Source organism: Amphiura filiformis, chromosome 3 (assembly GCF_039555335.1).
Source record: "Amphiura filiformis chromosome 3, Afil_fr2py, whole genome shotgun sequence".
Classification (NCBI taxonomy): Eukaryota; Metazoa; Echinodermata; class Ophiuroidea; order Amphilepidida; family Amphiuridae; genus Amphiura; species Amphiura filiformis.
The window spans coordinates 20,592,309-20,618,039 of record NC_092630.1 but is presented as its reverse complement, the minus strand read 5'-3'; the positions used below and the strand labels follow the sequence as shown (position 1 = coordinate 20,618,039).

General features: G+C 35.8%; 1 protein-coding gene across 1 annotated transcript in view; it reads right to left on the bottom strand.

Moving 5' to 3' along the window:
- Window positions 1-25,731, bottom strand: part of LOC140148198 (synapsin-like) — a 503,295-nt gene that overhangs the window by 458,040 nt on the left and 19,524 nt on the right. Inside the window, exon 2 of the mRNA XM_072170058.1 lies at window positions 10,014-10,049. The gene's annotated coding sequence lies outside the window, so the exon portion shown is untranslated. The remainder of the gene's footprint in view (window positions 1-10,013; window positions 10,050-25,731) is intronic.

Sequence of the window (25,731 nt, the reverse complement as noted above, 5' to 3'; positions counted from 1 at the left end):
CATGTGTCCAGTTGGTGTGCAGTATTATATAAGAAGCAATTTCATGTAAAAGCATATCCACCAAAAAAACGTTGACAACGTAAAGAAAGCAGCAAGTTTAAAAAGCCCCCACCTCGGCTCACTTTTTGAAACTTGGTCCCATTTGTAAAAGATACTGATTTAAACTTTGTCATAATTATCAACTTAAAACATTTCCAGAAGTGTTATGTATCTTTAATGTGCCGATGCGATATTAAGTTGTTAGCATTCTGGAACGATCAGAAAGGTTATTATGTTGTTCATGGCCAATATCCTATATATGTTTTGTTTTATAATAAGTAGGCATGTTAATGGCAATGATGCTATTGTTTAAACGTTAGAAGCACCGATTTGCTGTTGATATTCAAAATGGGACCAAGTTTCAAAAAGTGAGCGAGGTGGGGCTTTTTAAACTTGCTGCTTTTACGTTGTCAACGCTTTTTTTTGGTGGATTTTATTTCTTTTTATGAATGTAGCCAAGCAGCTTTAAGTTTGGAAAGTCATCGGGTTACTGAAGTACTCCATAAAACGAATAAAAGCGAAACATAGATGTTTGAAATTATATGTTATCCTTGATTTATGACAGTAAATAATTTAATAAAACTTTATCAGCCGTTTATTTTTAAAACTTGCTGGTCACATCTACTGTGTGACTGTAATGTTAATAGGGATACATATACATTTTAATAAACTTTATTCAAGGCAACTAAGAAAATGTAAATATGAACAACACATACCCAATGTTGACGATGCCAGCGAGACACAGAGTCAGTGCGATTTACTTCAAATTGAAGCTGAGAAATGCGTGTATATGTAGCAAGGCTTATACTACGGAAGCGTCTAAGTGCCACGACTTAGCAAGATAATTATGTTTTAATGATTGTAGTTTTTGTAGCCCTGCGGGTAATCTAGTTGGATATCCAAATTTCGCGGTTGATAGTTCTTTGTAGCCCTGCGGGGCAATCTAGTTGGATTTCCCTATTAAGCGGCGGTTGTTAGCGGTCTTTCGCGGTTTGTAGTTTTAATTTCCTCATTCTTCATGTCAACCATAATTGTGGTTTTTTGTAGCCCTCTGGGCAATCTAGTTGGATATCCAAATTCGCGGTTAATAGTTCTTTGTTGCCCTTGGCGGGCAATCAAGTTAGATTTCCTATTAAGTGGCGGTTGTTGGCGGTCTTTCGCGGTTTGTAGTTTTAATTTCCCTCATTCTTCAAGCCCTGCTCTCTATCGGGGGTTCCGTGTGTCTATGGTGGGGACAGTCCCTCCTTTTAATAGGCATTTGGGTATTTTTGCCGCTTTATTAATTTGCCTTTACGTAACTATGACTTTAGTGGCTTTCCATATTTGGTTGTATCTTTTTGGATACGTTTTTGTCCCTGCTGGCCTTCCATACTATAATAATTTTTCACACCTATAGAGTGTATGCAATAAACCAACTGGAACGGTATAACAATTGAAATGACAATCATGTTGGAATACAGTTCTACGATAGCTGAAGATGACAAAGAGACAGGTCTCTAGATCGATTCAACGACCATTCATACATATCACATGTTTTATTGTCCTATTATCATGCGAATTGCCCCGTAGTAGGACAGAACTAAAAATGAGAAAAATATTGGTAACATCTTGCTTTGATAAAAAAAAATAATATCATAATAGCACTGGATGATTAAAATTGTGTTATCCTTGATTAATGACAATAAAATTATTGTTTAATAAAATATTGAAAAAATAAGTTGGTCATCGGATTTTGAACTCGAGTCCCCGGATTAGGAGTTCAATGCCTTAACCATTACACCACGAGACTCGGCTGCGAAATAGCGTGTCGATGTACAATATTTATTATATGAATTGATGTGTCGTCCGAAAAGAACAAAAGAATTGTGAAAAACTTGATTTTTTGGCGAATGGGGTTCGGAATTTGTATGTACGGTATTTCAGAAATTGCTAGGGTATAGTTGGAAGTGAATCTGAAAAAGTAGTGTGAAGGTGATAACCAGGTAGACCTGTAGCAGTGTCTAAAAATTCTGGATCAGTATGATTTGCAACTAATTTTCGCTATGAAATACCGCGTGAAATGGAAGCAAAAATATTTGTTTATTACGAACAATGATTGACTGTAGGATTGGTGGCCCTTTTTGAATTAATGAGTTGTCAAGATATTACACCTGGGACTGTAAATAACATTTAGCATGGTTTTAGATACATTTTGTACCCAGCGAAAAATAACATCGAACAATAGAAGTCAAGTGTTTTAATGTTAGCTGTAAATATAGTCTCGCGGGAGCATCTGTTATTAGTCTTCTTTATCAGTCTTTTTTTTAAAAACTTGCTGGTCACGGCTACCGCGTGACTCTAATGTGTATGCAGTAAACAGTAAATAAGAGAATGTTATCTTCAGTAGATAGCATCTAATGTCATTACTGTGTCTGGTTGGTGTACAGTATTATATAAGAAGCAATTTCATGTAAAAGCATATGTATATGCAGTAGACAGTAAATAAGAGACTGTTATCTTCAGTAGATAGCATCTAATGTCATTACTGTGTCTGGTTGATGTGCAGTATTACATAAGAAGCAATTTCATGTAAAAGCATATGTGTATGCAGTAGACAGTAAATAAGAGACTGTTATCTTCAGTAGATAGCATCTAATGTCATTACTGTGTCTGGTTGATGTGCAGTATTACATAAGAAGCAATTTCATGTAAAAGCATGTGTGCATGCAGTAGACAGTAAATAAGAGACTGTTATCTTCAGTAGATAGCATCTAATGTCAATACTGTGTCTGGTTGATGTGCAGTATTACATAAGAAGCAATTTCATGTAAAAGCATATGTGCATGCAGTAGACAGTAAATAAGAGACTGTTATCTTCAGTAGATAGCATCTAATGTCTTTACTGAGTCCAGTTGGTGTGCAGTATTATATAAGAAGCAATTTTGTGTAAAAGCATATGTGCATGCAGTAGACAGTAAATAAGAGACTGTTATCTTCAGTAGATAGCATCTAATGTCATTACTGAGTCCAGTTGGTGTGCAGTATTATATCAGAAGCAATTTCGTGTAAAAGCATATGTGCATGCAGTAGACAGTAAATAAGAGACTGTTATCTTCAGTAGATAGCATCTAATGTCATTACTGTGTCCAGTTGTTGTGCAGTATTATATAAGAAGCAATTTCATGTAAAAGCATATGTGCATGCAGTAGACAGTAAATAAGAGACTGTTATCTTCAGTAGATAGCATCTAATGTCATTACTGCATATGTCCAGTTGGTGTGCAGTATTATATAAGAAGCAATTTCGTGTAAAAGCATATGTGTATGCAGTAGACAGTAAATAAGAGACTGTTATCTTCAGTAGATAGCATCTAATGTCATTATTGTGTCTGGTTGGTGTACAGTATTATATAAGAAGCAATTTCATATAAAAGCATATGTGTATGCAGTAGACAGTAAAGAGACTGTTATCTTCAGTAGATAGCATCTAATGTCATTACTGTGTCCAGTTGGTGTGCAGTATTATATAAGAAGCAATTTCATGTAAAAGCTTATGTGCATGCAGTAGACAGTAAACAAGAGACTGTTATCTTCAGTAGATAGCATCTAATGTCATTACTGTGTCGGTTTGGTGTGCAGTATTATATAAGAAGCAATTTCATGTAAAAGCATATGTGTATGCAGTAAACAGTAAATAAGAGAATGTTATCTTCAGTAGATAGCATCTAATGTCATTACTGTGTCTGGTTGGTGTACAGTATTATATAAGAAGCAATTTCATGTAAAAGCATGTGTATATGCAGTAGACAGTAAATAAGAGACTGTTATCTTCAGTAGATAGCATCTAATGTCAATACTGTGTCTGGTTGATGTGCAGTATTATATCAGAAGCAATTTCATGTAAAAGCATATGTGTATGCAGTAGACAGTAAATAAGAGACTGTTATCTTCAGTAGATAGCATCTAATGTCAATACTGTGTCTGGTTGGTGTACAGTATTATATAAGAAGCAATTTCATGTAAAAGCATGTGTATATGCAGTAGACAGTAAATAAGAGACTGTTATCTTCAGTAGATAGCATCTAATGTCTTTACTGAGTCCAGTTGGTGTGCAGTATTATATAAGAAGCAATTTTGTGTAAAAGCATATGTGCATGCAGTAGACAGTAAATAAGAGACTGTTATCTTCAGTAGATAGCATCTAATGTCATTACTGAGTCCAGTTGGTGTGCAGTATTATATCAGAAGCAATTTCGTGTAAAAGCATATGTGCATGCAGTAGACAGTAAACAAGAGACTGTTATCTTCAGTAGATAGCATCTAATGTCATTACTGTGTCCAGTTGTTGTGCAGTATTATATAAGAAGCAATTTCATATAAAAGCATATGTGCATGCAGTAGACAGTAAATAAGAGACTGTTATCTTCAGTAGATAGCATCTAATGTCATTACTGCATATGTCCAGTTGTTGTGCAGTATTATATAAGAAGCAATTTCATGTAAAAGCATATGTGCATGCAGTAGACAGTAAATAAGAGACTGTTATCTTCAGTAGATAGCATCTAATGTCATTACTGCATATGTCCAGTTGGTGTGCAGTATTATATAAGAAGCAATTTCGTGTAAAAGCATATGTGTATGCAGTAGACAGTAAATAAGAGACTGTTATCTTCAGTAGATAGCATCTAATGTCTTTACTGAGTCCAGTTGGTGTGCAGTATTATATAAGAAGCAATTTCGTGTAAAAGCATATGTGCATGCAGTAGACAGTAAATAAGAGACTGTTATCTTCAGTAGATAGCATCTAATGTCATTACTGAGTCCAGTTGGTGTGCAGTCATATAAAAGCATATGTGCATGCAGTAGACAGTAAATAAGAGACTGTTATCTTCAGTAGATAGCATCTAATGTCATTACTGCATATGTCCAGTTGTTGTGCAGTATTATATAAGAAGCAATTTCGTGTAAAAGCATATGTGTATGCAGTAGACAGTAAATAAGAGACTGTTATCTTCAGTAGATAGCATCTAATGTCATTATTGTGTCTGGTTGGTGTACAGTATTATATAAGAAGCAATTTCATATAAAAGCATATGTGTATGCAGTAGACAGTAAAGAGACTGTTATCTTCAGTAGATAGCATCTAATGTCATTACTGTGTCCAGTTGGTGTGCAGTATTATATAAGAAGCAATTTCATGTAAAAGCTTATGTGCATGCAGTAGACAGTAAACAAGAGACTGTTATCTTCAGTAGATAGCATCTAATGTCATTACTGTGTCGGTTTGGTGTGCAGTATTATATAAGAAGCAATTTCATGTAAAAGCATATGTGTATGCAGTAAACAGTAAATAAGAGACTGTTATCTTCAGTAGATAACATCTAATGTCATTACTGAGTCCAGTTGGTGTGCAGTATTATATAAGAAGCAATTTCATGTAAAAGCATATGTGCATGCAGTAGACAGTAAATAAGAGACTGTTATCTTCAGTAGATAACATCTAATGTCATTACTGTGTCCAGTTGGTGTGCAGTATTATATAAGAAGCAATTTCATGTAAAAGCATATGTGTATGCAGTAGACAGTAAATAAGAGACTGTTATCTTCAGTAGATAGCATCTAATGTCATTACTGTGTCCAGTTGGTGTGCAGTATTATATAAGAAGCAATTTCATGTAAAAGCATATGTGCATGCAGTAGACAGTAAATAAGAGCCTGTTATCTTCAGTAGATAGCATCTAATGTTATTACTGTGTCCAGTTGGTGTGCAGTATTATATAAGAAGCAATTTCATGTAAAAGCATATGTGTATGCAGTAGACAGTAAATAAGAGACTGTTATCTTCAGTAGAAAATTGAATGCAAAAGATATATTAACAAATTGCACAACTTACACTACAGTACTCAAAATATTCAGAGGCTCAGAAACTGACAGTGCTGATTCCTGTTCTCAGGTTGCTAATAATCAGTAGTGCAATGTTCTGTTGTTGAATGATATTAATATGCTCACCTGATGCACTATGTTACTGGTGGTTTTATCCTTAAATCTAATCCTAAAGTCTAATCCTTAAATTTTTGAGAAGTGTACAGGACACATCTCATACAATAAATTCCCCCATTAATTTTGCGAATGAACTGTATTATGACTTGCAGCAGCACTATGGTACCGTTCAGTCTGCATAATTCTGCAGTTTGCATAATGATTTCAACCCGTCTTCTCAGCCCATGGAGAATGTCTCCTCATGAGATTTGTTTAACCTTTGTTCACAAACATCAAAATGCCAACCAGCCAGCCACAGCTTAATTCTGCTCTATTACATTGACACTTTAGTGTAATTGGTAAGGCACGCAAAATGCCTGCTTGGAAGAAAGCAATTTTTCTTTGCTGCAAGGTGTATACATATCAAAGTTTCACCACTTCCCAGATTTAACCCAAGCTGAGATATCAAAATTAAAATACTACTCATGCGAAGTTTGTGGTCGGAATTAGACCCGGTCCACACAAGTGTGTTTTTTCCCGTCGATTATGATCGTGTCATAATCGTATTATAATATTCGTAACGTGTGTCCGCTCAATGTCGTTGGCATACTACAATCGTGTCATCATTTGCGAATGATGAAAATTTCCATCATCGGGCCGGTTTCTAGCATGATCATGTCGTAAATGCCGATGAAAATTACCTGTGCGTACGCATTTTGTTGTTGTATTAATGTTTACTCAATGGGCTTTGTAATTTAATACCGTTAACGCTCTCATCATTCATGTATCATAATCGTGTCATAATCGGGTAATAATGACACGATGACGAAAATAAACCAGTGTGGACTGGGTCTTATAAATGAAAAATGCAGCAATGCATCTGGGATGAAATTTATCAACTGCCAAACAGACACAATAAATATTTGATTTGCATCCATTCCCAGTGCCCCAAATCCATTATTAAAAGTGTCACTTATATAATTATATACTTCCCTGGCCATTTTAAAACAAATCCTATTATTGGAATTTGCCTAACCTTACTAACAAAATAGCCAAGAGATTGGAGGTCACAATAATCCCAACCTGTCCAAGTCTTTGTACCAACTAAAGTTTATTGCAGGTTAATAAAATTCTAGAATTATCCCATAACATTACTTTGATTGTATTGTCATTTACATAATGTTCAACTCTTGGTCCAAATGACATTAAAAGGGAAAAAAGGACATTGGTGCACTAGACTTAATGAATTATCTGTGCCATAGAGTCATTTACGTAGGTTAAAAAGTGCATCCCCCAATTTTAAAATATTGAACTAATTGAATTTCAAAGTAGAGCACTGCATATTAAATCTACAAAAAAAAAAGACTCGAGAGCAGAGGGTATCTGAGAATACACATTTTATTTTTAGTCAACCAGTAATACCATAATCACGAGGTATCTAAACCCACTTTCCGATATAAGCTCACTTTTATTCCCCATAAATCCGACCTCATAGTCACAAGTATGGTAATTGGTATGCTTGCTTTCAGCCAAGGCTTGTGGATTATCACCAGCAGTAGTAAAAAATCTCACATATTTCACTAATGCAGAAAGTACCAGACAAGCCTGTAGCCAGAATTTGTTGGGGCGTTGCAGGGAGGTAAAAAGTGGACCTTCAAAAAAAGGCTAATCTGGACATTTTCCCCCGCATTCTGGCTACAGCTCTCGTACCAGATGCCATGAATTTGACTTTGTCTCACATCCACAGAATTGGGAAAGGTATAGCTACTTCTTTCAGAAGGCTAAGTAACAGCAACTCAGGCCTGTAATCATGGTAATGAAATGTTTTGGTTTTGTCGGGTGGTGTCATGTTTTCACAAGGTGGTTCTTCTTTGAAAATAAATAACCTGGCCTTAAAAAATGACCTTTAAAAACACATTTGCATATCATAAAGTTGCCTATAGATTTCCATTTGTGATTATTTTACCAATGGTACTCAAAATGCATACCTTTAACGGGGTACTACACCCCTGTGGTAAATTTGTGACTATATTTGCATTTTTCTCAAAAAATAATAACACACTGGTAACAAAAGTTATGTATATTATTGGGGCAAGGAATCCAATTACTACACTGAAATTTCAGTGAATGAAGACAAGCGTTTCAGTATATATGATAGAAAAAGAGGTACATCCTAGCGGTACCTTATTTCTTATCATAAATAACAAACCGCTTGTCTTGGGTCACTGAAATTCCAGTGTAGTAATTGGATTCCTTTCTCTATAATATACATAACATTTGTTACCATTATGTTATTAGTTTTTGAGAAAAATGTAAAAATAGACACAATTCATCGAGGGGTGTAGTACCCACTTAAGTGGATAGGAATGGCAGACAGTGGGTCATATCATAATTTTAACAGGCCAGTTATACTATAGAGAGCCAGTATGTTTTATTATTGTTACTGCCAACCTCATCTAAATGAAATAGCACTTTATAAATTGTGTTTGTATGTCTGTGGATTTTGTTCGTTCTAACAATTCCTATGTAAAATGATGATGTTGTAGTGACAACCACTACGCTAGTGGTTTCATCAGACTGGCAACTCATCATATCTGACTGTTTCTTTTTATGGACAACAGGAAGCACCGTAGAGGGCATGTTGAGTTGGTCAAAGATGTTGTTGAGTACATAGGCCCCTCGTCCTTGTTTAGAGTGTCATGTCCTTTTCTGCGGATTCAAATGACTTCTTTTAGCCAACTGGTAGTCTTATCAGCTTCCCGATCAATGACTTTAGAGTTCTCCCAATTGATTTGTTAGAAACAAACAAAATCCACAGTTACTAAAATCAACATTCCTGATGAACTTGTTCAAAGATGTGTTTGTATGTTTTGCAAAGTGCAAATGTTCACAATTTAGTGCACTTTGCAATACATACCAAACACAATTTTATAAAGTGCTATTTCATTTAGATCAGGTTGCTAGTAACATTAATAACAACATTAAGCAACATACACAACATAAGGCGTTTCATAAGACTTGGATGGATTAACAGATGTTGCTAGAAAGAAAGATTATCAGCATCACAATGTTTTGTATGTTGCAAATACACCCCCCAAAAACAGTCACAAATCTTGATGTTTTTTCTGTTGCAGCAAAAATGTGTCACAGCAACAACATGTCTTGAAGCCCTGAACAAAGCTATTAATAATAATAATGAAGTTGAACAACTAAGCAAAGAATGCAAATGCAGTGCTTGTCACATCAGAAATGCCTACAAAATCACCTTTAACCATATCATAAATTTGTTTTTGAAGACGGACTCATTGGTATTCATGGTGAAGCCTACCACTATTTGCACAGTGTAATAAGTGCAATTTATTTAGCTCTCTGGTAGTATGGTACTACAAGACCGATTGGCTAATGATAGATTGCATGCTTGGACATATGAGTGATAAATAAACTTCAAAATCTTGAAGATGTATGAGCAAAACCAACACAAGGTCCAATTTGATATTAATTTACATATTTGGTTATAATCATTATGGAATGCTAGAAATTAATCATTTTGAATATGTGTATCTGGCAGACAATGTGAATGTGATTGATTCTCAAATTTGTTTCCACATATTTCACATATGTGACCCCTCGGCACAACTGAGCCCTGAAGTCGCCAATCATCATTTTTGAGATATTCAACCAAAATATTCTGCTTGAAAATAGCTTTAAAATGATGTATATCATGTCTATAGTACTTGACATTTAAGTAGTGAAAATCAATAAAACAGTCAATAAATCCTTTGTTTCCTATTGTTTATTGTTAAGTTCGATGGAGCATATCTCAATAGTGGCACTGGCGACATCCGGGCTCAGTTGTGCCAAGGGGTCACATATGTAAGAGATTGCCAAAGTTATCCGTCACTATGTCTTGCGCAATTTTTTCGAGAGCTCAACATCCATCACTATACATCATCATTTACTGTAAAGTATAGATCCGTCACTATGTAATGCACCCAACAAAATTACTATATCACTTACCCAAGTTCAGCTTTGGTTTATCAGTTCCACAAATATCTGAAATGACAAAATTGGAAAAGAAGGTCACTGTGTGTTCATTCTCCGTTAAGAAAGGTTGGAGGGGATCATGACATAGCGGTGTTGTGTTTGCACTCAAATATTGAGCTGACCCACAAGAAAAATGGTATGAGTCCTATAAAGGATAAAGGAGATCCCAACTTGATAAAGGTGGTGTCATTTCTGCCACATGGGCATGATTTTTCTCGGGGAGCACCCAAAACTTTTGTTTTGATATATTATTGGCCATAACTCAAAACCTGCAAGACCTATGGAAATATAAATGCCATTGGCTTCCCTATAAGATCAATGCATTGATATTAATAAGTACACTGCAATTTTTCAGCTTTGGCTAAAACTGGAAAAAATATGACTCTTGCCATCTTATCTGCCTTTAATGTAGCAATAGGCTTAACAGCAAATCATGTCAGAATACATAATTCTACAATCTCTTTTATCCAGCCAAATATGGGACCAAGCATTGGTTGAAAAAGTGAAAAATCTGGACAAGTGAATTGCGTATAATTTCATTACATTAAAAGTCAAAATATTGCATTATGTCAACAAAGGATTACTCAATATAGGATAATAACTTGATGGCATTTGAGTGCTGTATATTTGTGACGTGTCATGTCAAAAGGAGACACTTTTGGGCAGGTTATCAATTCTGAGGTTTTTACATATCTTAAATAAAAAGATATTTTGCTCCACAACGCCGTTTACCCAAATGAAATCGGACATTCCTAAGCGAAGATATTGAGTTCGTAAGTTATGGTATTATAAAATTGGAAATTGAGATATCGGTCTTTAAAAATATTATTGACAATGATGAGAGTAGGAATTACCTTGAAAAATGTCTCAAAAATACAAGATGCCAGTTATATTCAGGGCTGAAATTATCAGACAATATTTTTAACATTAATAACATTACAAATTCGCAACAATCCCAAATTGTGAAAAAATCACCATCGGGCAGATTTTTGGCTATATCTCCATTTGCGATCCTGCCCAAAAGTGTCTCCTTTTGACATGACACGTCACATTTATGTAACGTAGATAATGTCCCTCTGAATGCTTCAAAGTATGAAATTAAAGTCAAAGCATAAAAACATGTTTTTCTATTCCGATTACACAGTACGTTGGCTCATATAAAATAAATCGGGATAGGGGAGGTTGGATCGTACTTGTATCCGGCTGTTTATTTTTCAGTACGTACAGGCTGATGACCTCTAGTTTTATTAGATACAAAGGAAGAAAATTTGTGCCTCCAAGGTGTTATTACATATGGATGAATGATTTGATGCACAGATGAGAATTATGCAGATTAGATAGAAATTGCAATTTTATTTTTCTATTTATTCCAGTCAAGATTTCATTTTATCAGAGAAAAAAAACACCTGATGCATGTATTTTCAGTGTTGTAATACAGAACATAAAATCCTTGAAAACTGGTGAAATTAGAAACATTCTAATGTAAATTTCCATCTATCACATTCGACCAAATATTTATATAGTAACACCAAATTGAACCAAACACCTTCTAGTTATGTCTTATGAAACTCATCAAGAATGCAGAATGTGTAAATACTAGAGAAAGCTGGGATATTTGCAAGGAAAGCACACATTTGAGACAAAGCCATTTAGTGAGTCCTTTATCGCCAAATTGCTATATAAAATACGGCTAAAAGTAGTATCTATTTTTGTTTTCTACAACATAAATATAATCCTATCTCAGGAAATGCAATTTCAATTTCATGAACTCAGCATAATGTAGTATGTTAGATAGGAACAAATATCAAATAAAATATGACTCTTGCTTGACAAGCATCTCACTAGGCCACATACAAATAAAAATTTGTTTCATGTCCCCATCCCCACCTTTTGGGAAGGAGGGAGGTGTTTTTTTGAGTTTCTTTCTTTCTTTTTTTTGTTGCTAAATTGACCAAATACAGCAGCTTTGAAGTAAAATTTACATTGCTAGCAGTTTTTAGCATCTGCATTAACATTTTGATTAAGTACTAACAAATTTAATATGAAAATTGAAAAACAAAAATGGACTGATCCCAGAAAGTGAGGGGAGAGGTGGATGCGAAACAATTTTTTTTTGCCTTATGTTCATACCACACCACATTCATTGCTTGGTTACAAGTAAAATTCTGTCTCTAACATTTATGCCTCTGAATATTAGATTCACAACCTACCTGGGCATTAGTACTGAGTAGACATGACACATGCTATATCATTGGACATATTTCATGATAAGGAAGCTTAAATACTCAGTGATGTATTTCTAGTTTGATATGCCAGTGATGGATTTCATGTGCAAGATAGCTTCTTTAAACATTTTGTGATGTGATGTGAGTGATGTGGTTTGTATGTTGGCTGGTTTAAAATATAACAATATAATGCCTTATGATGAATCGCATTACAACATTATGTACGTGACATGGTCAAAGGAACACAAACATGAAATGTAAAAAATTATCCTTAATAATAATATATTCAGCTGAAGAAAAAGTACTATAACTAAATCACATGATTGCTATTCAGAATTTTATTCCCTGAATGGCCCTATAATACACCAAAACATGCACATGACATGTCATACATGCACCCCCCACACCCACACCCACCAGTGATAAAAACCATCCCCTCCCTTGAAAATTCCCAGCATCCTCAAGACCATGACCAATGACATTAAATAGCAACTAGATTCCTGTTGATGAATGCTACATCTTGGCTTAATCAATATTGTAAAATGCTGCAATACACATGTGATGTGACTAAGCTAAATCACATCATGTCATTGTAACTGAGTTTGAAATAAATTAAATATTAACAGATTTGCTGATTTTTTTTTATTTAAAAAAAAATCATCATAAATCGAATTTGTTTTTATAAAAAATCAGATTATTTTTATTTAAATCAATTTCCTTGATTCCCAGAACTGCTATACCACATGATAAAGTCAAAAGAGACCAGTGGAATGCTAGACATATGTGGTATGATCAAGCAAAATCAATCTGAAGTTGGGCATATTTACACAGCCGTGACGTTAGTCACGGCTGTGTCTTTTTTCTTACAGGTTCTTTCTTTCTTCTTCTTCTTTCTTCTGTCAACCATTACATTTGCTCTAGCACTCACATGCTTACATCGATTTTGACCTAACTTGGTCACAATGATCATTGACCGTGCCCCTACATGTCACATGAAACTTGTGGGGTCAAAGGTCACGCAGGAAGTCACAGGGGTCAAAACGTGATTTCAACTCAAAATGCATCTTCTCCTACAAATTACGTAGGACAGTGACGCCACTTGCACACATGCATTGTAATTACCCAGTGTCTATGTGGTGTACACATATTTGGGGTCAAAGGTCATTAAGGGGTCACTTCGGTATAAAACGAAAAACCTTCAAAAATTTTATTAGCTAAGTAAAACATAGCACAGTAACGGTATGTTCACATATGATCTGTAGTCACTTAATGTATATGTGGTATTTTTTTTACTTAGGGTCAAAGCTCATTAAGGGGTCACTTCCGGTATAAAAAGAAATACCTTTAAAATGCATCTTCTTCCACAAATTATGTGGGACAGAGACGCCACTTGCACACATGTATTGTTATTACCCAGTGTCTATGGGGTGTACACAGATTTGGGGTCAAAGGTCATTAAGGGGTCACTTCGGTAAAAAAGCGAAATATCTTAAAAAATTTTATAAGCTAAGCAAAACATGGAACAGTAACGGTATGTTCACACGTGATCTGCAGTCACCCAATGTATATGTGGTATTTTTTTTATTTGGGGTCAAATCTCATTAAGGGGTCACTTCCGGTATAAACGAAATACCTTTAAAATGCATCTTCTTCCACAGATTCTGTAGGACAGTGACGCCACTTGCACACATGTATTGTTATTACCCAGTGTCTATGGGGTGTACACAGATTTGGGGTCAAAGGTCATTAAGGGGTCACTTCCGGTATAAAACGAAAAACCTTCAAACATTTTTTATTTGCTAAGAAAAACATAGGACAGTAACGGTATGTTCACACATGAATTGTGGTTACCCAATTCATATGTGGTATTTTTTATTTGGGGTCAAATGTCATTAAGGGGTCACTTCCGGTCTGAGACGCGAAAAACCTTCAAAATGCCCTTCTGCCACAAATAACATGGCAAAGTGATGCCACGTGCACACATACATTGACATTAGCCAAACTCTATGGGGTTTTCATATATTTTGGGGTCAAAAGTCATTAAGGGGTAACAGCACGGCTGTGTTCGTGGTCTTAGACCACAGCTAAGTCTAGTCAATTTTTAGTTTTCTACATGATTGTATAAGGCATTTGCAAAGCTACATTTTGCAAATAAACCCATAAAAATTGAACATTTTGTTCCAAAGATATGAACAGTTGAAGTGTTTTCAAAACAAAAGACAGCAAAAGAAATTATTTCCTTTATTTGGCTGTATCTGTAAATCAATATCTCCAAGTGGTTATTTTGAAGAAAAAATTCATTTGATTTAAATCAATGTGGTAAATAGACTAGTATTAGAAAGAAGTTTAAACGAGTCTCGCCAGCTCTCACAACCACCTGCTTTCGCGATTACTTTTGGTAGAAGTAAATTAACCTGCAACAAGCCATGGTGATTTGACTGTTCAATTGGAGCTTGATTGGATCAATATTGAAATTTGACCTTTGACCCCTAAATTTTGGTGGTTCTCGGTTGGGCACGATTACCTGGCCGATGGTGACTGTACCCACCAAGTCTCATGCCCATCCGACAGTTTTTACTAATTTGACCTCATCAGATGACCCGGAAATGACCTTCCAAAAATTGGACTCTAAATGTTGACTTTACCCAGCAACTTTCATGGCCATCACAGAGGTCAGTATACACAAAAGTCGCATTAGTGTACATGATCACGTAACTCCCACCAAGGTCTTACGGTTCCCCAGATACAGCTCCGGACGGACACACATACATCCATCCATCTATCCACACACACCCACACACGCACGGACAGACAGAAATAGTGATTACTAAGTCCCATCCTGAACAAAGTTCAGGCGAGACAAAAAAGGACTTTCAGTATGCACAAGTACATGATAAATTCACATTTATCCCTAAGTGCCACCTACCCACTGACATAAATGAAAACTTGAAACTATTTCGCTATTCCAAATCATTATTCAAAATGCTTTCTACTGAAGATAGCACAATTTCTATCCCCTGCCCATAACATAATTTTGTGATTATACTAATTTTAGTTCACATCCAATATAAAATGATCACAATTTGATGCCGTTTCAAACTACCCACCTGATGATTTTTGAACATATCTTACCACTTAAGGTAATACACTATTTTTAAGTGTTGCGATTTGGTAGTTCACAACATCTTGCGAATGGTAATGAGCTTCGGCAAAAATTGCATTGCTCATTTCCTTGCGAGTGTGTAGAAGAATTCAAATATCACAGAAATGCTTTTATAGGTCCTGCGGTTCTTGAGTTATGTTGTAAAGAGGGCTGAAACAACAACACTTTTGTAAAATGTACATAACCCATTAACAACAATAAATTAAGCAAGTTTTCAAAGTATATGATTTGTAGAATGAACTGTTGCAAAACATCAAGGTGTTATTTTTCAATAACATATTGATTTAGACAATAAAAATCAATTTTTTTTTTTTTTTTTGACCAACAATACCGCATCTACCCTTAAAATATTGGGATTGTACACATTACAAGCATTAATCATCATTCCTACACACATGTACATGATCTGTTATCAAGAATCTCTTGAGATATGCTAGATATCAACTGGCTCTTTTGTTCTCAACCTTCTCTGACATTTCACCTGATACAACGCAGAGGAAACCACACTTCTTTCTCTACCCGCTAGACATAAAACCCTTTATTCACTTTACTCCTGTGGGTCGCTTGAGTCCTTGCTTAAATATTAAGAGTCCTGCCATGCAAACACTATACATCTGTGCTGGATAATTAAATCAGGGTATTAAGTACTTCTAGCATTGCGCCTTGGATATTGATTCTAAGCTGAGCTATTATGATTAGTTAACATTTACGCTTTTCTACCCTGTCAATTCGTAAATCACATAAGATAAAAGACACTGTAGTAACAGTCCTACACAAGATACTTGTTTGGAGGATATTTAAACTCCTTCATCTTTCCCTTGTCATATTATCCCCTTCGTACATACTGTGTACAATTGTACACATGGACTTCTATTGCTCCCTGTATACCATGGGAAGCTTATTACTGCAAACAAACACCATGTGCACAATTGTGCATTCATATGCTATCCTCCAGTGCAGAGCGCCCTCGCCTAACGGAATGTCATTTTCATAATCTAAGAGGGCATCACCCACTACAGCACGTTGCCAGAAGACATGTACTTTCCTTTTAATTTTATATGAAATATCATTGTAGACAAGCTAAATTCTAGTCAGGGGGTTAGTGTAAGACCTGTAGAAAACATGGAACACTATTTTTGATCAAATGCTTCAAACATATGTGGTGTAGAATTTTTTTAAATGGTGTGTACAATTGTACACAGTGTGTCTCACCTTGTAAATATAAGACTAATATATTGTGTTCAGTTGTACACAGTGTGACTAATCTTATCAATATATAGGAGTTATTTAGTATACTCTGTACATCATTAGAAGTTCTTTTTAACTCTTTTGTCAATAATTCCATTCAGTTTATAATTTGCTCTGGATGCATTTTTTTGGAAAAACCATTATGTAGGCCTATTATTACAGAGATAGTTAGGAGTAACTGGTCGTTGATGGGCCCGAAAATGGATCGTGTAGAGTGGAGTAACAAAATTAGTCTCAGAAATCAAGTTTATTAAGTGTGATGTCTTTTTCGGTCTCTCCAAAGACAAGAACTGTTTATTAGCATTTTATACCAAATTAATGAGAGTTAAGAGCCTACAGATACGGACGTATGAAGGCAACAGAAAAAAGAAACAAATTTAGGGTTCAAGTTTGTTGCTTCACATATGTTACCAAGTTTTACTGCCATTACTTAGTCATAATGTGTACAATTGTATCCAAAAAATCATTGTAAACGTCGTCACTTAGTCACAATGTGTACAATTGTACACATGCCCTAATTTGCATAATTGATGAGGTAATTTATTTTTTTTAGTTTTTCACAAATTACTATCCAAAATAGTTATAATAAGCATAAAAAATATTTTTTTGATCGAGCCATCTTCCTTCCTGTCCGAAGGGGATAATTAATTTCTCTCAAGATTAATTTATAGTAAACACTAACAGTAAACAAAATTTCCACGCTACCAATTGGACAACTTAAAGTTACATTTTAATATTGCGTATATATGCAAACTAATACAACAGCAGGTTTTTGTTAAATATATGATACAAAGCAGGGAAGGAAAGGGCACTTCATTTTGTGTATAACTGTTTTGCATGCTTTCTAATGGTAACACATATTTTCCCATGTGTCAGCACTCTGCCATACAGCTAGACAAGAGTTAAATGTTATCGTTCTTCCTGTGATGCACCTTGCATACAATGAGCCTCAAGTCTCGTATGACCAAGACAGTTTCCTGACCATGTCACAGCAAACATTCCCATCAGTTTGATCTCGTAAACAAAATACTGAGGGAAACTATCAGCAGCTGTGGGTGCTCACAAAAGAGCTTACTCTACATGTAGCTTCATGTTTTAACACCAATAATAGGTCAGAATATCAGTATGCTTCATAACATAGAAAAAAGTAAAAAAAAAGGTTACAATTGCTGATTTGGAAATAACTTGGAAACCCCATTCTGAACCCCTTTCAATTCCTTTACCAGTCACACACACATTCCCCCCGGCATAAAAGCATATTATCAGGGATATGATGCATGCACACAGTGCATGCATACACACACATACCCTGTTTGTCCAAGATCTTATTGAGAACACTCCATTGCATCAAATACATAGGTGTGCCCAGAAAGCGAGGACCCATGGCGGCTTAAAAACCGGCTAAGTTGTAACTTTCCAACAGCATTGATCAGTCTATTGCACATTTTATTCCATTTGAAATTTTTCAAATGACATATCTTGAACCTGACAGAAACATTGCAATATATTTTAAATTAACTTTTCCTGTGACTACCAATTTCTTTGCATTTAACCAAAGGTTATCTACAATCTTGTACAAAAATGTTGGGATACTTTGTTTATTTAAGACATCCCTGCTCCTCTTAATCAATGTTGAATGCTGAAAGATAGTGAAAGGTGGTTGCGGAGGGGGAGTAAGCAAATACATAACATGAGCTATCAAACATACCGTATTTAGTCAAATAGTCGCCCCCTCAAATAAACGCCCCCACCACTTTTTTCAACCAAGATGTTTCAAAAATGCAGATATTTCCATGCTATCTTGTGTAATAAGCTTACCAAGTTGCTCACATGGTCGGTAATAGCAGCAATAAATGGCGAAAATCTGCATCAGAAACCCTGAAGTGAACTAAAAGTCAGTGTCAAAAGTTCATAGTTCGTCATTTTAGCGTGACTTTTAAGCGTACCTAATGATTTTAATGGGAATTGTCGTACTAAAAATGACCTCTAATAAACGCCCCCCCCCTTGGGAAAATGTAACGCCCCCGGGGGCGTTTCTTTGACGAAATACGGTATCATGTATTTTCAGCCTCATGTTCAAATCACAGGAATGTGACCTTCAAAACATTGAGTGTCCCAATGACTTTTGCACAGGATTGTAGGTCAGTATACATATGCCATATCCACATCAAGTAGTAACACACACCTGTAGCCCCAAACCCTCTCATTTGTGAATAACTGAATAGGAGCGAGTTTGGTGTTCATTCTAACATAACAAGAAAGTAAGCGCCCAAAATGAAGGAAAATAATGAATCTTCTAATCTCTAGTATAGGCAAAAAAATGTTTTAAAAATTCCTCCAAACATAAATGTGACAAAGTATAACTTTGTAGATACAAATAAAAGTTAATATGCAAATAAGCTCATTAATATTCATAAATATGCAACTGACATGACGCTAAACCATACAGCACATCAGGCAACAATACCAAGTTTGATGAACTATTGGATGGCTGAGCATGATACCATAACATATCGGATGAGTCATAAAAATATCGGACGAGCCAATGGCGAGTTCGATATGTTATGGTATCATGCGAAATAAGCCATCAATATTATCATTATTAGGTTTTCTTAACTCCTAATAACCCTGAAAACATAATAATGAAGTTGATCGGTTATTGTGTTGAAGCTGTAAAGTGGGTTAATGAAAATGTAGGCAAAATATGCAAATCAGCTCATTAATATTCATAAATATGCAAATAACATGACACAAAACTATACAGCACATCAGACCACCATATCCAATCACCATACCAAGTTTGATATAAAATTGGACGGATTGAGCGTGATACCTGAATTTATCGGTCGAGCTAGAGTTTTCAAATATCATGCGAGACAAAGTCCAGCGTGATATTTGAAAACTCTAGCGAGATCGATAAATTCAGGTATCATGCGAAAGTATCTGTCCAATTTTATCATTATTATGTCTTCAGAATCTTTTTTGGTTAAAAACATGATTTTTAGTACAAAAACACGATTTTAGTAGAAAACATTTTTTGGTCAAAAACGTGACTTTGCTTAAAATTATGATTTCTGCTCAAAATGTGATTTTTTTGTCAAAATGTGATTTTTGGTCAAAAATGTAACATGCCATGACCAAAAGAGACTTTTGCACATAAAGTATGAACTATGCACTCTATGAAGAGGCTACAGATATGAAAAAACCCTGTAGCTCCAGGCGACCGATACACAAATTTATCGGACAGCTAGGTTATGTACAAAGTATAGGATGCAAGATTCTGAAGACATAATAATGAAGTTGATCGGTTATTGTTTTTAAGCTGAACAGTGGATTAATGGTTTTGCTTCCACCCGGACAGGCAAACTACACCAGACGGCCCATTGTGTGGGGCCAAAAATGAGCTCATTAAATACAACACAAAACTATGCATCATCACCCAAACTCATCATGTTCCATCACCTTTATACTACCTTGTAAGTTAAACTCAATCATAGACTGTTCTGTTGAGTGAATTGACATTCCTCTAGACAGACAAAGACCAGCAATATGTGCATCTGTCCCCATGATGAATAGCAAAAACTGGTGAGGAATGTTCTCCATTGCAGGACCACAGCAAGGTTTATCTTGTGAAAAAAATTCCTAAAAAAGTGGGGCATGCAGGCATGCATGGCCTTTCCAACCACCCACTTGTTATGGCCCTGCTCCATTGCTATTGGTGGCAATCTCTTGATCGAACACACTTTAACTCTTTCAAAAGGCCTGTCAGGTGAAGTTGTATGGGATAAAATGTGTCTAATTTTTCTTCAGAGCTACCACATCCTTAAACTTAGGAAGTATCCCAACTTTTTGTGTGGCAGGCAAGAACTTTGCGGGACACCTGACCACTTGGGTGAAAAATCATGAATATAAAGAGATAAAAAAAAAAAAAAAAACAAGTTTGGGAAACAAAATAATAACCAGAACACAAGCCATAACAGATGAACTTAATTAATAAATATAATAATTTGTAGTGTTAACACATATCCCAATTTACATCTAAATGAAATCAGCCAAATTTGGTGTGGGTTTGTAGGTGAACAGCAATTTCAACATAAAGTCATAATACGACATTAAGTCCCTGTAAAACTCCATGTTAAATGGCCAAATAGGCAGTACAAGTTTCTTTCACTTAAAAATGTTAAACCTCATTAAAATGGACAGACCCCTTTCTGACAGTTATTATTTCAGCATTTTCAGCTTCAAGAGCCATATTGTGTGACTGGCAACAATGTGTTATGTGGTAATCCTGATATAGGGCACATTTGATGGCAAGTTCACTTTTGTCTACAAAGGATTCATATCACCTCAAGGCATACATTCAAGTTTAACTTGAAACCATGTGGATTTATTACTGCCCTTTCTCATTCTAAATGTAAATATCATCATTTGCAGATTTTTTACATAAATTATCTGAGTGCAATTTAGACATAATAATTAATTGGTAATATCACCTTTGCACCATTTTAGGCATCCACATTTTTTTAAATAACAGGTTATGTTAATTATGATTCCACTAAAGTCTTCATTTCACCTACCTACCATACTGGAATGGTTTCTTCTGAAACAGGGATTTGCAGTACCTGTCTACAGCCTAAAAAACAAATCAATTAATATTCAGTTGCTCCATACCATGTTCAATTTCCTTCTTGCTTACAAATGCAAAAAATGTAATTGCTGAGAAAACTAGAGCAATTATTATAAGTGCACTAGTCTCGGGCACACAGGTTCTTTGCTGTGTTAGTATCAACCACTCACTGGCACACGAGACGTGTTTTGTGGATATATTGTCTTTGTCAATCTTTAGCTATCATACATTTTTCCCATTTGCTAAATTCTTGACATCATTTATCTTTTATGTACATGATGACAGTACATATACTATGCATATTCATGTTGCCTGTATGAAACACAAACACTCAACAAGCCATAGTGGATCATGAAGAATGTGAGGAAATCAAATATGAATGGTGCATATAGACAAATAATTTACCAGCGTTAAACATTAATATTGACAACGATATATTTCTGATAAGAATGTTAAATGCTATTGGCCCTTTGCATGGTCATCTCAAAATGAAGCTCTACCCAAAGCCCGGGGGGGGGGGGGTACTCAGTACAAATGACCATACGGGGACGTGCCGCAAACATGGGTAGCATTTTCAGCCTTTTGGTATATCAATGACCCCTTTTCAAAGCCTATTTTGGTATATGAATGGGTCCTTTTTCAAAATTTTCTCAATTTTTTCGGAAAATAGCCCAATTTTTCCTTAATCTAGCCAAAATTTTCAAAATTTTCCCAAAATTTTGGGAAAATTTGTAAAAACTAACACAATTTGGGTTAAATTCGGCCGAAAATTTTGACTTTTGGTATATCAATGGGTCCAAATTTCTTGAAAAATTGGTATATTTATGGGTCCACTTTCAAATTCTCAGCGGCACGTCCCTACCAAAACCAAACTTGAGTACCCCCGGGACCCAAAGTGTGCGGTGTACATGCTTTATACACCTTTCACACACTGTGTACGCTTTGTAAAAGCCTTCTGATGCATGTGGGTTTGTATGCAGAACCTCCTCCTGGGAGCAAGATTGAGGATCAGTACACAGGGTCAATGATGAGGATTTTGAACTGATCTATTTTCCCAGTGGCACAATAGAGGTTGTGCATACGACGTATCATACTGTAAATATGACGGACTACTCAAATGCATTCAACAAAAACAAAATCTACCATGACAGTTCGTCTCACACACAACAAATGCACTACAATCAAATAGGTTGATGACAACATTTGAAAGAATGGACTGCACTGCACCGTGAAGGACACCGGTTCAAATCCTTTGTTTGGAGTCAATAATTTCTCCCCGGGGGCGTCACTCCCATTGTGGCCTGTACACCATCCGCGATAATAAAAAGGCGTAAAAAGAGTAGTTTTTCGTGTGTAGGCACAATACGCGCGTAACGCGTTTAGGGTGTCAAAAACATGAAATATTGGAAAAAAGGGTAGCAAAATTGCAATTGCTAATACGCGTAAATGAAATTTAGGGTAAGAAATTTGATGCAAGGAATAAAATCCCTGTTTAGGGTGTGAAAACACCTGTTTAGGGTATTGTTTTAGCCAAGGGTTAAATCCTTGTTTAGGGTGCTTTTCAAAAGTTAATTATCACGGATGGTGTACAGGCCACAATGGGATTGACCCCCGGATTTCTCTGTATGGTACAAATATATTACCCTTTTAAAAGCTGTTTAAAACATGCTCAGACCATTTTCTAGTTTCCAGAAAATGACTCCAATACCACCTTAAACATGGAATAATTCCTGCAAATATTTATTAAATTGAGATCTAAAATTCACTGTACATGCATGTGCCCTTTGTAATTTCATGTTAAATTGTACTTGTGTGAGATGCGTGGTTCTTCTTTCCCCTGTAATAAGCCTCTTTACTCTGTTTCTAGTATAAGCATTATACCTAGCCTCAACCTTAGTGTGGTGTGCTGACTGTGCTCCTATTCATCCATCTATGACTATCCATCCTTGCTGCTACTCATGACATACTAGCATTGGGTTACACTGAATCAATGTCCTGGACAGTGCTGCATGCCTATGCATACCTGCCTCAAGTTTCCAACATGTTACAAAAAGACTGTTTTCAACAAGTTTCATCATTGCATCAAAGACACAAACATGTGTTTTACATGGAAAAGAGTACATGTTTTGGCTGAGGTGAAGGTAAATTATTCAAGTGAATTGGTGTAAGGGACCACTACAAAGATTGCGATTTTCAAACGGGGTGATCGTGCACCCATCAATCTATTCAAAACCACTCTCCTGTATGGAAGGTCATGTATCGGAGGTTGTGTATTTAGCCAGTTTTGAAGATTTTGCATTTCCGAAATGAACGTGGAGACATTGTTGAAAATGCATAAAATTTGTCCATTTCACAATATTTTAAAGACAGTCAAGGATAATGAACTAACTATTAATATGATCCTTTTTGTTTGTAAGAAATCATTATACAATAAAAGCAACATGGAGGTGTGAAAATTTGACTTCATTCATACATGTACGCGCAGTTCATTCGTACAGATTTGGAATGCATGGGAGATCGGCCGTTTAAAAAATTACATTGCAATGTGCCTTTTTGAGTCCACATTAAAATTGACATTTTTAAAACGGTTCATGACCGCGACTTATTTTCATCATGAAAAAGTGGTCAATGAATTTACTGATGTGGTAAAGATTATGAAGATGGAAATTGATAGACTTTGAAAGGGTGGTAAGGGCTCTTTTGAAATTCCCTTACACAGGAAGGTGTGCGCCATCCTGCAGCTTTCCTGTGCTAGCCTTCTTTTGTTAAAATCCTGTCCACTGCAATTAGCCACTTCACTGACTTAAATTAGGAGCGCGATTTCCTGACCAAGCTTTCCTAAGGCGCACGCTTAGCGAGGGGAATCCTGCCTTCTTTCTGTGTGAAAACGTGGTAGGGTATTTCAATATGAGCCCTAATGTAGTCTGGTATAGACATGGTAGGATCAAATATGCATTTGTTAGGTCATCCAAGGTCAAATTTAAGGTCAAAAGTAGCTCTGATCGGGCTGTATCTCGGGGAAAACAATCCCCGGCACTTGGAGAGTTTGAAACCGCAAAGGTCAAATTTGAAGTTGCTTCAATCGGAACTCGGGGAAAATGATCCCCAGCACTTGGGGAGTATGAAACCGCAAAGGTTATCTGAGGTCAAAGGTCAGGTCAAATTCAAAGTGTAGCATGGGAAAAATGATCCCTGACACTTGGGGAGTATAAAACTGCAAAGGTCATCCAAGGTTAAAGGTCAGAACAAATTTGAAGTTACTCCAACCAGGCTGTAACCTACGGAAAAATGATCCCTGACACTTGGGGAAACCGTAAAGGTCATCTGATGTCAAAGGTCAGGTCAAATTCTCCGATCGGGCTGTACATGTAACTCGGGGAAAACAATCCCAGGCACTTAAGGTCATCCAAGGTCAAAAGTCAGGACAAATTTAAAGTTGCTCTGACCCGATTGTAACTTGCAAAAAATGATCCTTGACATTTGGGGAGTATAAAACTGCAGAGGTCAAAGGTCAGGTTTTAATGATTGTCATCACCGTTTACCATGTTTACTAACCACTCCGATTTACTAATCGTTCCTGTTTATTCAACTAGCGGGGGCGCAGGACTCCCGCTAGTATAAGATATTATGTATCTGTTCATTTTAAAGTATGTGGACTTTTCTAATGATGGGGTCTGATATCTTGCCTCCTTGTTCTACATACAACTTTTTGAATAAAGGCTCTACAGAACCTATTAAATATTCATAACCAATATTTCTTGGCACATAATAAAAATGTTGCACATTACAGCATTTCATCACATACTGTCATATCTCAAAACGCTGCCTTGTGTGATTTTAATTCATCATTGTTGTATTTCATATTGTTATTATATATTTCAGCATGCTTCTGTCTTTTATAAATGTGCATGTGATTGTAATATTGTGGTAATACCTCAAAAATTATTATAAAGTTAATTGTATAATTTAATCTCATTAAAAATAGACGACAGTCATAAAAAATTTACACAAGGCAGCTTTTTGAGATACAACAGTATTTTGATTAGCTTTGCTAACTCAAAGTAAATTTGGATCAACTACTGCATAATAGGGAAACAAGTTGAATTACTTGCAAAGGGCTACTCCATTTCAAATTCATACATCCCCTATGAAAGACATGCCATTAATCTCATACACAGGGAGTGTAGTTTTCAAATGGAATCAGCCATTCAAGTAACCCCAGTTGAAAATGAAATCCATTCCCTGTGTACAAGATTAACCCCAGTTGAATATAAAATCCATTCCCCGTGTGGAAGATTAACCCCAGTTGAAAATGAAATCCATTCCCCGTTGTGGACTGAAGATTAACTTCCACAGGGGTGCATGGTTTTCAACTGAAATAGCCCAAACTTTCTTGCTGATTAAAATTAACACAGGCATATATTGAAA